Source organism: Balaenoptera ricei, chromosome 1 (assembly GCF_028023285.1).
Source record: "Balaenoptera ricei isolate mBalRic1 chromosome 1, mBalRic1.hap2, whole genome shotgun sequence".
Classification (NCBI taxonomy): Eukaryota; Metazoa; Chordata; class Mammalia; order Artiodactyla; family Balaenopteridae; genus Balaenoptera; species Balaenoptera ricei.
Genome location: NC_082639.1, coordinates 20,763,342 through 20,777,972, shown reverse-complemented (window position 1 = coordinate 20,777,972; position 14,631 = coordinate 20,763,342). Strand labels below are relative to the sequence as shown.

At 46.5% G+C, this 14,631-nt stretch overlaps 1 long non-coding RNA gene and 1 pseudogene across 1 annotated transcript; one reads left to right on the top strand and one right to left on the bottom strand.

The window, feature by feature from the left end:
* The first annotated feature begins 2,288 nt into the window (after positions 1–2,288).
* LOC132364195 (large ribosomal subunit protein eL18-like) lies at positions 2,289–4,078 on the top strand (annotated as a pseudogene).
* Positions 4,079–4,627: 549 nt separating this feature from the next.
* Positions 4,628–13,705, bottom strand: LOC132348445 (uncharacterized). Its single transcript, XR_009497476.1, has 3 exons — positions 13,589–13,705; positions 5,807–5,878; positions 4,628–5,017 (listed from the first exon to the last, which is right to left on the bottom strand). It is a non-coding gene; the product is annotated as an uncharacterized LOC132348445 (long non-coding RNA).
* Positions 13,706–14,631: the final 926 nt, after the last annotated feature.

Here is a 14,631-nt window from a genome sequence, read left to right as displayed (position 1 = left end):
GTCCCCTGCACTGGCAGGTGGATTCTTAACCAGTGCGCCACCAGGGAAGTCCCTAGAGTTCATTCTTTTGTTCACTCACTCTATTACCTCCTTAATGAGGGCTAAACTGGAGGCAACCTGGGCCAAAGTTGGCAGCTGTTATTGACATCAGTGTTAGTATCAGTTGCCTGGAGCCAGTTTCCGATGCCCCAACCCCTGCTGATCACGGCTAGCGTTGTAATGTTTAGACTAAAAATTAGACGAAAAAATGGTTGTTGTTTATCTGAATTCAAATTTAACTGGGTGTCCTGTTGATTTGCTAAATCTAGTCATCCTACTCAGGGCTCAGAACAGATTGCACACAGGTGCCAAATATCTGGCTGCAAGCTGGTTTAAGTTAAACTTGGGAAGAGACATTGAGACCTAGAGAATGAGGCCAAAGGACTGCTGGGCGAGGAAAATGAGGTGGATGGGTGGGAGGGGCATGGGTGAGGGGAAAACTGGAGTGATTCTACCTTCAGTCTGCCCCCTTCCTGGGGCTCCTGGTCTCTTCCTTCCCCTTCTTACAGGAAAGGATTCCATATCAAGTGCATCATCTCAATTTAAGGACCCAGTAGTGACTGTGCTTTCCTATGAATGTTTCACTTCCTGTGTCCTCTCTCCCAAGAGTATTGGGTTATGAGTGGGTTATGCTGGAAAAGGGGGTTGCCCAGAGGACACCTGGGCCCTGCCTGGGAGCTTGGGCAGGTCAGCTTGCCCATCACTGTTGAAGGGATGTTGCAGTCACTCAGCAGAGAGCTATAGAGACCAATCATAGCCTACAATGTGCTGATCCTGCTGCAGCCTCAGCTCACAGTTTTCTCTGTTTCTCTCTAGGCTGCAGCCGCACTGACTTTCCTTCAGTTCTACTGCCCCAGGGCCTTGCTCCTTGTTCTTTTTTTTTTTTTTTTTTTAAACAAAAGTGACTCACTTCTGTGGTTTTTCTTTTTCTTTTTTTAAAAATTTATTTATTTATTTATTTATTTTTGGCTGTGTTGGGTCTTCATTTCTGTGCGAGGGCTTTCTCTAGTTGTGGCAAGCGGGGGCCACTCTTCATCGCGGTGTGCGGGCCTCTCACTATCGCGGCCTCTCTTGTTGCGGAGCACAGGCTCCAAACGTGCAGGCTCAGTAGTTGTGGCTCACGGGCCCAGTCGCTCTGCAGCATGTGGGATCTTCCCAGACCAGGGCTCGAACCCGTGTCCCCTGCATTAGCAGGCAGATTCTCAACCACTGCGCCACCAGGGAAGCCCTTGCTCCTTGTTCTTGAAACTGTCTTCCGTCTTCCTCAAGCCAGTTTATCTCCACAATCACTTCCTCCAGGACATCTTCCCTTACCTGCCTGTTATATACACTCATGGCAATGGATACTTCTCCTTAGTGCTCCTCAAGGTGTACTTTTACATTTGTCTTTGTGATTACCTGATTAACATCTAGCTCTCCAATTAGACAGGAAGCTGTGAGAGGGCAGTAATCGGGTCTTCTTGGCTCTTCATTGTCTTCCTGGCACCTGACACACTGCCTGGCACATAGTAGATGCTCAAAGAGGCTAAGTGATATGTACAACATCATCTAGCTACAAGACAGTAAATCTAGGACTCAGACCCAGGCAATCTATCCTCATGCTCTGAAATGCTACACTCTGAGTCGTGGATAAATGCTAGCTATTATTATTATTCATAATGGGGTGAAAACAGGCTGTTCTGGGCAGTCACTTGAGGTGTTTGTTAAGGGAATGACTCATAAGTGTGAAAGGGCTCTGCTGGACACAGTGAGGTTCTTATTCTGTACCTTGTGGAAGAGGTTATTCTGGCATGAAGCAGGGGGCTGAGCTGACAGGGTGAGCGCTGGGTTTTAGGTCCTTCTACCGCAACCTGGGCATGTGCTTGCTATAATGTTCAAGAGCACAGGTCCTGGATGGGCCCTGCCCCACAGGAGGAGAGTCTGTCATTATTCTTTCTTGGCCATTCAGTAGAGGAGGGTCTTGGCACACGTGTCTCCTGGCAGCAGGTGGAACAGCATGAGGGGAACAATCATAATGGCAGTTTCCTTTAACAAGTGATTACAAAATGCCAGAACTTGGGTCAGCATGTAAATAGTAATCATCATCAACTATGACAGCTGATTGAGAGAGAACTATGTGACCTGCCTGGCACTGTGAGTGTTTTAGAGGCAAGAGCTCATCCAGTCACCCCAACAACACCATGAGACAGAAATTATTGTCCCCATTTTCCAGATGAGAAAACTGAGGCTCAGGAGTGATGAGATTGCCCATGGTCCAACAGCTAGTAAGTATTACAGCTAGGTTGGGAACCCAATTCTCTCAGACTCAAAATCCAGTGCTCTTATTCACTTCACTACACTGTCAGCCCAGAAGGGGCTTCACGGGTACTCAGTATGCAGAGGTGGGTAGTGGTGAACAAGTAAGGGGGTGGATTCTCTTGTCTGCCCCATCCAGGTCTGAGGGATGGAGGTGCTTGAAACCCTGCTGTAGCTCCCCCATCAAACAAACTTCAAACAAACTCCAAGGACTTTGCTGAGCCTGCAAAGTCCCACAGGATCTGGCCCCCTACTCCCCCTGCCCCCTCCTCTCCTACCACTCACTCACTCACTGCCCCCCTGCCACCAGGCTTGCTGCCTGCTCACTGACATGCCACATACACTCCCACCTCAGGCTTTGCTCCTGCTGTGCCCTCCACCTGGAACGTTTCTTTCTTCAGCTCTCAAGAGTTTGCTCCCTCACTTCATTCGCACCTCTGCTCAAACGTCACCTCTTCAGAGAGGACTGACCCTATCTAAGATAGCTCCCCATTGATAGTATCATCTTATGTTATCTTTTTTTCATGGCATGCCTCTCTACCAGGGATCATATTGTATATTTACCTGTTTGTTTATTGTTTGTTTCTCCCACTAGAACAAAGCTTCATGAGGTAGGACTTGTCTATTTTGTTTATTGCTATCTCGCTGGCTACAGCTGACATATGGCAAGCCTTCAAAATATGCTTGTGTGGGGACTTCCCTGGTGGTCCAATGGTAAAAAAATCCGCCTTCCAATGCAGGGAATGCGGGTTCGATCCCTGATTGGGGAATTAAGATCCCACATGCCACGGGGCAACTAGGCCCACGTGCTGCAACTACTGAGCCCACAGCGCAACAACTGGAGAGCCCACGTGCCACAACTGCGAAGCCTGCGTGCTCTGGAGCCTGCACGCCACAACTAGAGAGACCACCCACTGTAACTACTGAGCCTGCGTGCTCTGGAGCCTGCTCGCTCACCAAAACTAGAGAGAATCCTGCACGCCGCAACAAAAGATCCCACATGCTGCAACTAAGACCCGACTCAGCCAAAAACAAATAAATGATAAATAAATAAATACTAGAAAAAAAAAGTTTCCTACTCAAAAAAAAAAAAAAAAAGAATGAGGCCAAGGGAATTCCTTGGTGGTCCAGTGGTTAGGACTCCATGCTTCCACTGCAGGGGGTATGGGTTCAATCCCTGGTCAGGGACTAAGATCCTGCAAGCTGCGTGGCAAGGCCCAAAAAAAAAATAAAAAAAGAATGAGGCCAAGAGCTAGGACAGCTACCTAAGGCTGTTGGTCAAGCTGTACAGGTTTCTGGCCAGACCAACCAACTCCTTCAGTCAAGTTGTGCTGAAGAGGTTGTTCGTGAGTTGCACCAACTGGTGGCCTCTATCCCTTTCCCAGATGATCCGGAAGATGAAGCTTCCTGGAGGGGAAGGCAAAACAGCTGTGGTTATAGGGACTAAAACTGATGATGTGCATGCCCAGTAGGTGCCCGAACTGAAGGTGTGTGCACTGCCCCCGGAGCCACATCCCCAAGGCCTGGGGCAAGATCCTCACCTTCGACCAACTGGCCCTGGACTCTCCCAAGGGCTGTGCCGCTGGCCTACTCTCTGGTAAAGGCCAAGAGGTGTACAGGCATCTCGGCAAGACCTCAGGAACACCAAACCCTACGTTCCAAGGGCTGGAAGTTCAAGAGCACCAGAGGCCGACAGGCCAGTTGCCACTACAAAAACCAACCCCAGATCCTGCCTTGTTATTAAAAAGATTTTGGATGCTGAAAAAAAAAAAGAAGAAGAAGAAGAATGAGGCCAAAGATAGGGTAGTCAGAGAAGAAGAGGAAAAATGGGAGCATCCAGATGGGACAGTCCCAGGGCTACTGGAGAACTAGCTAGTGTGCTCCTCCACTGACCTGGAGACAGGGACAGGGGTGGGGGGAACAGAAGCTTGTTGCTGCTGGTTACAGAGAATGGGAGCTGGAAGTAGAGGTGGATATAGTAGCAGCAAGAGATGGGAATGGAACTGGAGGCAGAAGAGGAAGCAGCTGGTCATCAACAGATACTTATGGGCAGCTATGTGCCAGGCAGTGTTCTGGGCACTGTGGACACAGCAAAGGAATACACAGAGAGGGTCTCTGCCCTCTAGAATAAGGGTGGGTAAACTATGAACGGCCTGTGGTCCAAATCTGGCCTCTTTTTATGTGCCTATGAGCTAAGAATGGCTTTTACATCTTTAAATGATTGAAGAAATCGAAAGAATATTTCATAATGTGCAAAAATTATATGAAATTCAGATTTCAGTATCCATAAATAAAGTTTTATTGGAGCACAGCCACGCTCCGTTTACGTATGGTCTAGGGCTGCTTTCACACTACAACAGCAGAGTCGAGTAGTTGCAACAGAGACCATATGGCTGAGAAAGCCTAAAATGTTTACTAGCTGGCTCCTCAGAAAAAAATTTGTCAACCCCTGCTCTAGGAACTTACATTCTCTTTGGTTAAACAAGCAGGTAAGCTAATTTCAGAGTGCTTCTGAGGACAAGAGCCAGCTGGCATCAGTAGTTTCTCAAACCCTGCTTCTGCCTCAGCCACCTTCCCCTGGAAGCGAAGTGCTCCATCCAGCTGGGATGTAATACAGCAGCAGAGGAACTGGGGTCATTGTGATCAGCCCCCTGCTTCTGGGCCAAGAGGATCAAGACTTGTTCTGGAAGAAAAAAGTCATTGTCAGTGATTTGCAAAGTCCAGCACCCACTGGTTCCCCTTCCCCTAACCCAGATCCTCAATCTAGGAACAACTTGTTTATGACTTCAGAGGAACATCATCACCTTTGTCATCAAGGCCTGCCACCTGTGTTCCTGCCACTTGTGTGCAGTGCCTTCTTCTTTACAAAAAGTCTTCTTCCACACTACCTCATGGAGCCCTTATGGGGTAAGGCATGGCTTGGGGTTATTGTTCCCATTTCACAGATGAGGAAACTGAGACTTGGAGAAATGACCTGACTTACCCAGGGTCACATAGCTTGAAATAGCTTGCAAAGCCAGAGTTAGAAAGTAGTGCAATGTCAGCTTTGGAAGGGCCTTTGGGACTGTCTCATCCAGAGATAGGAAACTGATGGCCTGAGGTGGAGGTGAATCAGTTAAGGGTGGTGGCCAGTCCTCCATGTGCAAGAAATAAGGCATGCATTATCTGTAGAGAAGTTTAAAACATTAATGAAACTGGGTGGGTCTGCTTTTTTTATCACTGTGCCCTGGCAATTCTAAACAATGTCGTTGGTGATAAAATCCTCCCTCCTGAAGAGATCTTTCTTGGTCTAAGTTCTAAATAATTGCCGCGATTATTATGGGAGATATATATATATATATATATATATATATATATATATATATATATATACTTCAAATTAGTACATTTTATCACCTAACCTTTAATAACATATTCTACATGGAAGCTAATTTGAAGAACTCTCAGTTACACAACTGGCACCAACATATACCTTCAATTTGAGAGCTCATAGCAGGTCAGCATCATTGGCGCTCACACCAGGAGCGTTCATGTCCCCATGTCCCTGCATTTAAACAGCAGATTTGAAATCAATGGTGATAGCACAGTGATTGTAAAACTGTTACTGTAGTTCTGTCATTCTCTGTGCAAGTCATTCTCTGAACCTGCCAAGTTGCCTCTTTTAGAGGCATTTCTTCATGTGTGTGTGTATGTACCTTTTTGTTAAAAAAATACATTAATATAACCATAAACTATTAGTCCTTTACTTTTTTCCCATTTGTACTATAATTTTTATTTTATTTAAAAAATTTTATTGGTCTGAGTATATATATGAAGTTCAATAAAAGCAAGTTTTTATTTATTTATTTATTTATTTATTTAATTTATTTATGGCTGTGTTGGGTCTTCGTTTCTGTGCTAGGGCTTTCTCTAGTTGTGGCAAGCGGGGGCCACTCTTCATCGCGGTGCGCGGGCCTCTCACTATCGCGGCCTCTCTTGTTGCAGAGCACAGGCTCCAGATGCGCAGGCTCAGTAATTGTGGCTCACGGGCCCAGTTGCTCCGCGGCATGTGGGATCTTCCCAGACCAGGGCTCGAACCCGTGTCCCCTGCATTGGCAGGCAGATTCTCAACCACTGCGCCACCAGGGAAGCCCTAAAAGCAAGTTTTTACTGTCTCTGTTGCTTTTCTGCCATTATTATTATTTGTTTTATTTCATGATTATTATTGAAGATAACTCTTGTCATGTTGGGATTAAAAAAATGATCTTTTCTACACAAACTACTATATATAAGATAGGTAACTAACAAGAACCTACTGTGTAGCAGTAGGGAACTCTACTCAATATTCTGTGATAACCTATATGAAAAAAGAATCTAAAAAAGAATTAATATATGTATAACTGAATCACGTTGCTGTACACCTGAAACTAACACAATATTGTAAATCAACTATACTCCAATACAAATAAAAATTTAAAAACATTTTTTTTACATTACCAGAAAATCTAAGAAGAAATTCAAGAAAAATAAAATTTGATAACTTGGAAAAAAAACCCACATTCTGGGTGTCAAACACACTAGGTTCACCATTGGCTTAAAGACAGAATAGGACCCACAATGACATCATTATCTTCTTAATTATAATCATCATTATTTTTTTATTGAGCACCTACTTGGTGCCAGGCACTGTTCTAAGGTTGGACATGTATCATCCCAATATTTTCCCCATTCAACAAATATTTATTAAGATCCAACCATGTGTGAGGCACCATTGTAGGTGCTGGTGATATGGCAGTGAACAAAGTCAAATGCCTTCTCTCTCTTACCCGTGAACCACTGGGCCTGGAGGTGGGATGGGTGTTCTCCTTGTGCACCATCCTATTTTAAGAATAAAGCCAGGACCCCACAGACCCAGGGTTAGGGTGAGGTGAGTTAAGGCCAAGTCACACAAGTGCAAGGTCATATCCTGTCTTCACTTAAAATGTTGCTATTTTGGTCATTATGGATTTTTTTTTTTTTTTGCATTACTTTTTTTTCTTATTTTAAAATTTATTTATTTTTGGCTGTGTTGGGTCTTCGTTTCTGTGCGAGGGCTTTCTCTAGTTGCGGCAAGTGGGGGCCACTCTTCATTGCGGTGCACGGGCCTCTCACTATCGCGGCCTCTCTTGTTGCGGAGCACAGGCTAGAGACGCGCAGGCTCAGTAGTTGTGGCTCACGGGCCCAGTTGCTCCATGGCATGTGGGATCTTCCCAGACCAGGGCTCGAACCCGTGTCCCCTGCATTGGCAGGCAGATTCTCAACCACTGCACCACCAGGGAAGCCCTTTGCATTACTTTTAACTTTTGAAAATATATCTTGATTGTTGAGTTTTTTTGGCACCCCCTTAAATTTTGCACCCAAGATGATTCCTCATTAACCTCATTCTGTTAACCTCTCCCTAGTCCTGTCCTTGCTCATGTGATCCTCACAACAATCACGTGAAGTAGGTGCAATAATTACCCCCATTTTACAGATAAGAAAAGTGAGGCACAGAGAAGATAAATGACTTGCTCAAGGACATACAGTTAATTAAGTGGTAAAGCTGGTGCATGAACTTCTCTTACTTTAGAATCCATGCTCTTAACCCTACTTTACATTTTGTTTAGTCCATACAGGCTGCTAAATATCTCAAATAACTTGCCATCACTTTAATTTAAAATTAAAAATACAGCACAGTGCAGTCCGCAGCCCCTCAGGACCGGGGTCGGGTTGGGAGACCCCTTGGTCCTGGGACACGGGGCGCAGCCAGAAAGGCAGCAGCCCCCTCACCTATCACACAGCACACATTGTTGGGGAACCTGGTGCTAAACCACTCATAGATGACCTGCTTCTGGGTCAGGGTTTCCTACATAACAGAGCAGCTCCCTCGCTGGGATCTATTGAAAGTCAGCCCTAGACAGAGGGTTTGTAAAAAGAAGGTATTAAAAAAAAAAAAAAAAAGGAAGAAGAAAATTTAAAATACAGCTTTCCAGCCTCTTTAAAAGTCAGGCCAGGGACTTCCCTGGTGGCGCAGTGGTTAAGAATCCGCCTGCCAATGGAGGGGACACAGGTTTGATCTCTGGTCCGGCAAGATCCCACATGCTGCGGAGCAACCAAGCCCGTGCGCCACAACTACTGAGCCCACACGCCTAGAGCCCATGTTCCGCAACAAGAGAAGCCACCACAATGAGAAGCCCACGCACCTCAATGAAGAGTAGCCCCCGCTCCCCGCAACTAGAGAAAGCCCGCGTGCAGCAAGGAAGACCCAATGCAGCCAAAAATAAATAAATAAATTTATTTAAAAAAAAAAAAAAGGCCATCTGGGCTCACATTCCAGTTTTGTGACCAGCAGCAGAATGGAGTGGCAGCCTCTCTCAGATAAAGCAAGCTCATCAGATCACACAGTCTCCACCACTATTATCTCACTGCCTCCCCCATTTCATTCACTTGCTACCTGTCTGCTCCTGGGGGCGTTTAGATTTGGACCCCTAATCTGGCCATCTCACAGATGGAAGAATCCAAGCCCCAGAGAGGAAGAGGTTTACCCAATTCACACAGCACTTGGAGCCTGGGCTCCAAGCCAGGCCTCACACATCCCTTCAGTGACAAGAGACACTTGTAACTTTACACTTGATGGGAGCTCAGAAAGGGAGTTCCCAGACAGATCAAGCTAACTCCTATTTGCTGAGCACCGCCCAATTTTTGCCTCCAAGGTGGGCATTTCCACATCAACATCTCAGGTGGCCCTCCCAACAACTCTGGCAGGTCAGCCTTGACAACCTCTATCTTACACGTGAGAAACTGTTGCTTGGGAGGTTAAGTGACTCTCCCAGGATCTCACAGCAAGCTTGTGGTAGGTCTAACTTCAGTTAACTAGCTCTTGACATAAGACCAGAGGAATCCACCTCCTGCTCTCTCCCCAAGACACCCTCTCTGACTCTTACTAGGATTTTCTTGGACTGAGGCTGGAGTCTCCGCTGGCTAAACTTACTCTCTTCCAGAAGGATTCTAACACAGGGCAGCCCGAGAGCCAAGCTGGAGTTGTCAGAAATACCGACTATAGGCCAAGCATATGCTAGATGCTTTTCACAAAGCTTATGTATTCTTTGTGTTTATCTGCATCCTCTAAATTTTCCACAGTGACTATATTTTACTTCCTATACAAGGAATTGCTTGATCTAGGCCTGGAAATGATTCTACTGAAAGTTTGGGGAAGTTGAGGATATTGGTCCCCAGCTTGCAGTTAAGGAAACTGAGGCTCAGATGGATGGCCCAAGGTTACACAGGTAAGAAGTGATGGAATCAGGATTCTGTCCGAGTCCAAAGCCTGTGCTCTTTCTATTCCACAACTCTGCTTGCCCTTTTTTTTTTTTTTAACAACTTGTTCCACAAAGGAGTTCAGGCAATTTATAAAAATACATGAAAGAAATCAAGCATTTATCCTGTCTTTCTTATACAAACTATTTCAGGAAAATCAAATAATGAATGAGGAAAAGTTATTCTTTTATTTTTTCATTTAAGTTTTATTTTTAAATTATTTTTGTAATTTAATTTTATTTTTAAAAATAATTTTTATTGAAAAGTTGTTCTTTATGGAAGAATTCCAGCTAATGAATGCAAAAAGAATGACAGAGGGACTTCCCTGGTGGTCCAATGGTTACGACTCCGTGCTTCCACTGCAGGGGGCTCGGGTTCTATCCCTGGTCAGGGAACTAAGATCCCACATGCTGCTGGGCGCGGCCAAAAAAAAAAAAAGAATGACAGAATTAGAAAGTCATGGGGAATTCCCTGGCAGTCCAGGACTTGGCGCTTTCACTGCCAGGGCCCGGTCCCCATTTTGCAACACCTAATGAAATAATGGGCCATCAGCAGATGCTAAAACCAACAGATAAAAGGTTGATGGGGAATTCTATAATGAAAAGAGCAGGCCAAGAGCCCTGAAACCATGGATCAATCAATAAAAATATTTCAACTAAATATGTGCCACTAGATGAGACATAATAATAAGTAGACAGCACCATCGCCAATAAGGTATTCTTGCTAAAGACATTAAACCTGAATCTTATCAAGCTCTAGATCTAACTTTCAGTTTACTGGAAATACAAGAGACAGAAGAACAAGTTAAACTACACCATCAGGAAGCAATCAGCCAAATCTTCTGGGATATGGGAGCCTTTACAGGACAAATGCTCTGGTTTCCTTTACAAATAAATAGCATGAAAAAAGAAAGAAAAGTGAAACTGTTATAGATGAAAAGTTACTTATGACACATATCAACCAAATGAAATGTGTGAGCCTTATTTGAGTTCTTATTGGAACAAACCAACTATTAAAGAAATTTGAACATGAACTAGGTATTAAATGATTTTAGGGAATTTGTATTAATTTTGTTAGGTATGATAGTGGCATTGTAGTTATATTTGAAAAAGCCCTATCTTTTAAAGATATATGCTGAAATAATTCCAGTGAAATGATATGGTATCTGGGATTTGCTTTATAGTACTTCAGAGGGAGGGAAAAGTGAAACAAGATTGGCAAAATGTTGATAATTATTGAGGATGGGTTACAGGTACATAACAGTTTATTACATTCTCTCTACTTTCATGTGTTTGAAATATTCCATAATAAAAAGTTTTTTTAAGGCTTAAATAATTAAGAAAATTGGGACAAAGAGGAAATACAGATCCAGAAATAGAATAGTTCTGAGCTTCTTAGCAGCCAAAACAAAGAGGGAAACAAGAGTCATGATGGCCAAATGTTGAGAAAGACAGTCTCATGCCTGCAGTTTTTTGACCCTTACTCAATCATGTAAGAATGGGCCCTGGGCCTGGAACACTTCCTAACCAAGAGATAAAGAGCCCACACAGCCTGTGCTGGATTTATCACCTTGTGTGGGAGTATCTTTCCTTGTTTCAGGTGTCATGAGTACTCTTTTGTCTCTGCTTAAAGCATGTCGGTCATATGGCATCTAGCCAACCCCATGGTTATTATCTGTCCTCCTCTTGGAGGGGATAGGGTCCTTCCACTATGGCACAAGAAGGGTGAGCATAGGTGAAATGCCCTGTGTTGATCACTGGGAGAGATCCCCTGGCAATGAGGGACCAACACCCACTACTGAAGCTGATCCTGCTCTGTCTCTTCTCTATGTGAGTAAAGCGTTGTTCCATCCGGTGCTTGACTGCATTGTGTCTTCCTTGACTACTCAGATACCAAGAGGAAATCGGTAGAAGTGTTTAGAGTCTTCCCCTGGGAATTATAACTGGTGCAAGGGTACTCCACTTGACACAAAGAGATTTCTAAAACCAACAAACCAGCACAGTTTCTTGTAATCAAAGAGATTCCAGTGGTGGCAAAATTCCTACTCAATATGGCCTATCAATAGGGGGCCAGTCATCTGTCCTGATTTGGGGTATAATGAAGGACTTGCAAAGAGCTAGGGCCAACAGAAGGAGGGGAAAGAGGTGGAGAGAGGTGGACCTTGGAGGATGAAGGAAATGGAGAAGGACATGGGAAAGGCAGGGCATTCTAGGGGGAGGGTACTGGGTGAGCAAAGGCAGAGAGGCTATTTCACTTTCATAAAAGAAAAAATACAAAAAATGTATGTGAACCTGAAGAAAGCTGGTCTTTTATTTGCTCCCTCTTCGCCAAAAGAAATCGATCCAATTCCAAAAAGCACTGACAGGAAACAAAAGTCTTTACCAAAGGTCTCTGGAGGACACTGCAAAGGGATTACATGGCACAGCTCACGGCAAGACATCCTTTCAGAATCCTCCTAAATCTCTCTTCCTCAAAGTTCCACACTATTACAACAGCTCCCCAAACCTCTTCCTTCTTTCTCTTTTTCCAAATTCCTGACCACCCAAACTCTGCCAGCTCCCTCACTCCCCTCCCTTCTCTCAGAAGCAGCTTTTCCTGATTGGGACTGGGAGGAAATTCCTCCAGGTCTCTCCACTCTTTTGCTTAGGTTTATTTCTTTCCCTCTGCCCTCCTTACAAAGGCTCCTAAGCCTGGGAAGGAGGAAAAGCAGTGCATATTTACATGTGAGTATTTTTGTCCCTTTGCCTGGAAAAAAAAAAAAGATTGGAAGGAAAGACACCCGAATGTTAACAGGAAGATGCCAGCAAAGCTTTGGAATCAGATAAAGTTGGGTCCAGGTCCTGGCTCTGCCACTTTCTAGCTGTGTGACCTTGGGCAAGCCTCACTGGAGACATTTCTCCAAACCTCAGATTGCTGTTCCGTGAATGACTTAGCATGGTATCTGGCATATAGCAAACATTCCATAAAGTGTAGCTTACAAAATAAAGGAGTTAGTTACCTGTAGATAGTAGGAATATGGTGAACTTTATTTTGTCTTTATCCATATTTTTTGCCTTTATCAGTATTTTATTTAAAAAATTTGACAATAAGTACATATTTGTAAAAATAAAACAAAATAAAGATCATTATAAACACAGGCGTAAGATTAAATGTTTATCAGTAGAAGATCAAATGAATTATGGGGTAAGCTTTGCTGGAGCAGAGAAGAGGGCAGGGGCAAGAGAAGGCCCTGGGGCCTGACGACCTTTCTAGATGTATGTGGCCTGTGACCCCCAAGACTTCCCCGCTCCCCCAATCTTGTTGAAACTGAAGATGTGGGGGGGGAGGCTCTGGAGGGACCGCAGGGCCTTGCCGGGTTCTCAGGGTGGGACCCGCCCGGTGGGACCCGCCCCGCAGCGTGTGGAGGGAGGAAGCTGCTGACCCCCAAACTCTTGGGGGACAAGCCTGAGCAGTTCCCGGAATGTGGGGGAAATGGGTGCCCTATCAGCCATCTCTATAAAAACCACTTGGGGGCCCCTATCAGCCCTCTCTATAAAAACCATCGCCTACAGAAGATCAAGCCCCAAGATTGAGTCCCAGGATTTCCTGACTAGTTCCAAGAACCCAACCTAGAAAGTGGGCGGGGTTCCTGCCTCCTCTTCCCCTCCCCACTCAGGCCCCTCTCGCTTTGGGGCCCCAGTTCAGGCCCAACCCCACGGCCAGCCCATTCAGCTCCCAAGTCTAGTCTGCCCTGCGCTCCCTCAAACCACCCCCAGTGCCCGCCCCGCCCCCACTTCTGCGCCTCCCCCCACCCCATTTCCGCTTAGTTTGCACTCCCGGCACCCCGCGCGCGCCTCGGGTACCTCCTCGGCCCGCGGGAACCCAAGCCCCGAGGCCCCGCCCCTCTGATGCCCCGCCCCAAAGCCCCGCCCTGGCACGTGCCCGCGCTTAGCTTGTTTACCTCTCAGTGCCTGTAAGGGGACCCCTATACAGGACAATCCCTGACCATATTATCAGCCCTTGGGACCTGCATTCGAAGTGTCGGGAAGGGGGTTCGCGGCGTTCAGAGAAGTTAGGAGAAGATGCAGGCCCGGAAGCGGAAGCAGTGAATGGAGAGGGCCAGAGGTCGGGGCAGTGAGGACCACAAAGCTAGAGCGCACGCCCACCTCCTTCCCTCCGGGCCGGCGCACTTGGGAGTGGGATGAGACGCTCGGTCTGGGTCCGGCGGGCTCGAGCCTGAATCTGAGCAAGGGCTGGCCCTGTACCCGCCAGGTGTGCTGCGCAGGACTGGCGGCAGGGCGGGGTGGCCCCGGGAGCCATTGTCGGGGGTGGAGGGCAAGTCAAGTGAGCTGGGAGTGCCCGGCCTAGTATCGGGAATCGAGGGTCCAGCTGGAGGTATTGAGGTGAGGTGAGATTAGGCCCAACGGCTCTCTCGGCCTGGATGCCGTGACCTGTCCTGGCAAGGGTGGAGAGCAGGAGGCCCAACCGTTGGGGCTGTGCCTCATTAGCGCTTCCCAGGTGGGGCGCGGAGCTCGACTCTACGCCGCCACCGTGTGGCCGCAGGGAGCAGCGCCTGCCTGGACCCGGAGACTCCTCAGGGCTGGGGCGGGGGACCAGGTCCTGGAGACCTTGGGAGAGCCGCCCTTGGGGAGACTGACTTTCGATACCCTGCTCCTCCCGAGCTGGGTTCCAGGAATGGGGTTGAAGTTGCTATGGCGGCGGCGGAGCAGTCGCCGGGACTTCCTCCAGCCGCTGTGAATCCTCCTCAGGACAGCGTGGGATTGTGGTGTGGACACCCATTTTCCGCCAGCATCTTGTTGCTCACTGAATAAGGAGGTGTGGAGATGTGGATGAGAATGATCCCTCCCAAAGGCAGCAAGGCCTCCAACAACCAACCAGCTTTTCCTAAGCATCTACTATGTGAAAGGCGTACAAAGATGAATAATTAAAATAAGTAGGGAAAGCCCTCTCATATTTGTGGCTCCCCACTCTCATGAAAATAAC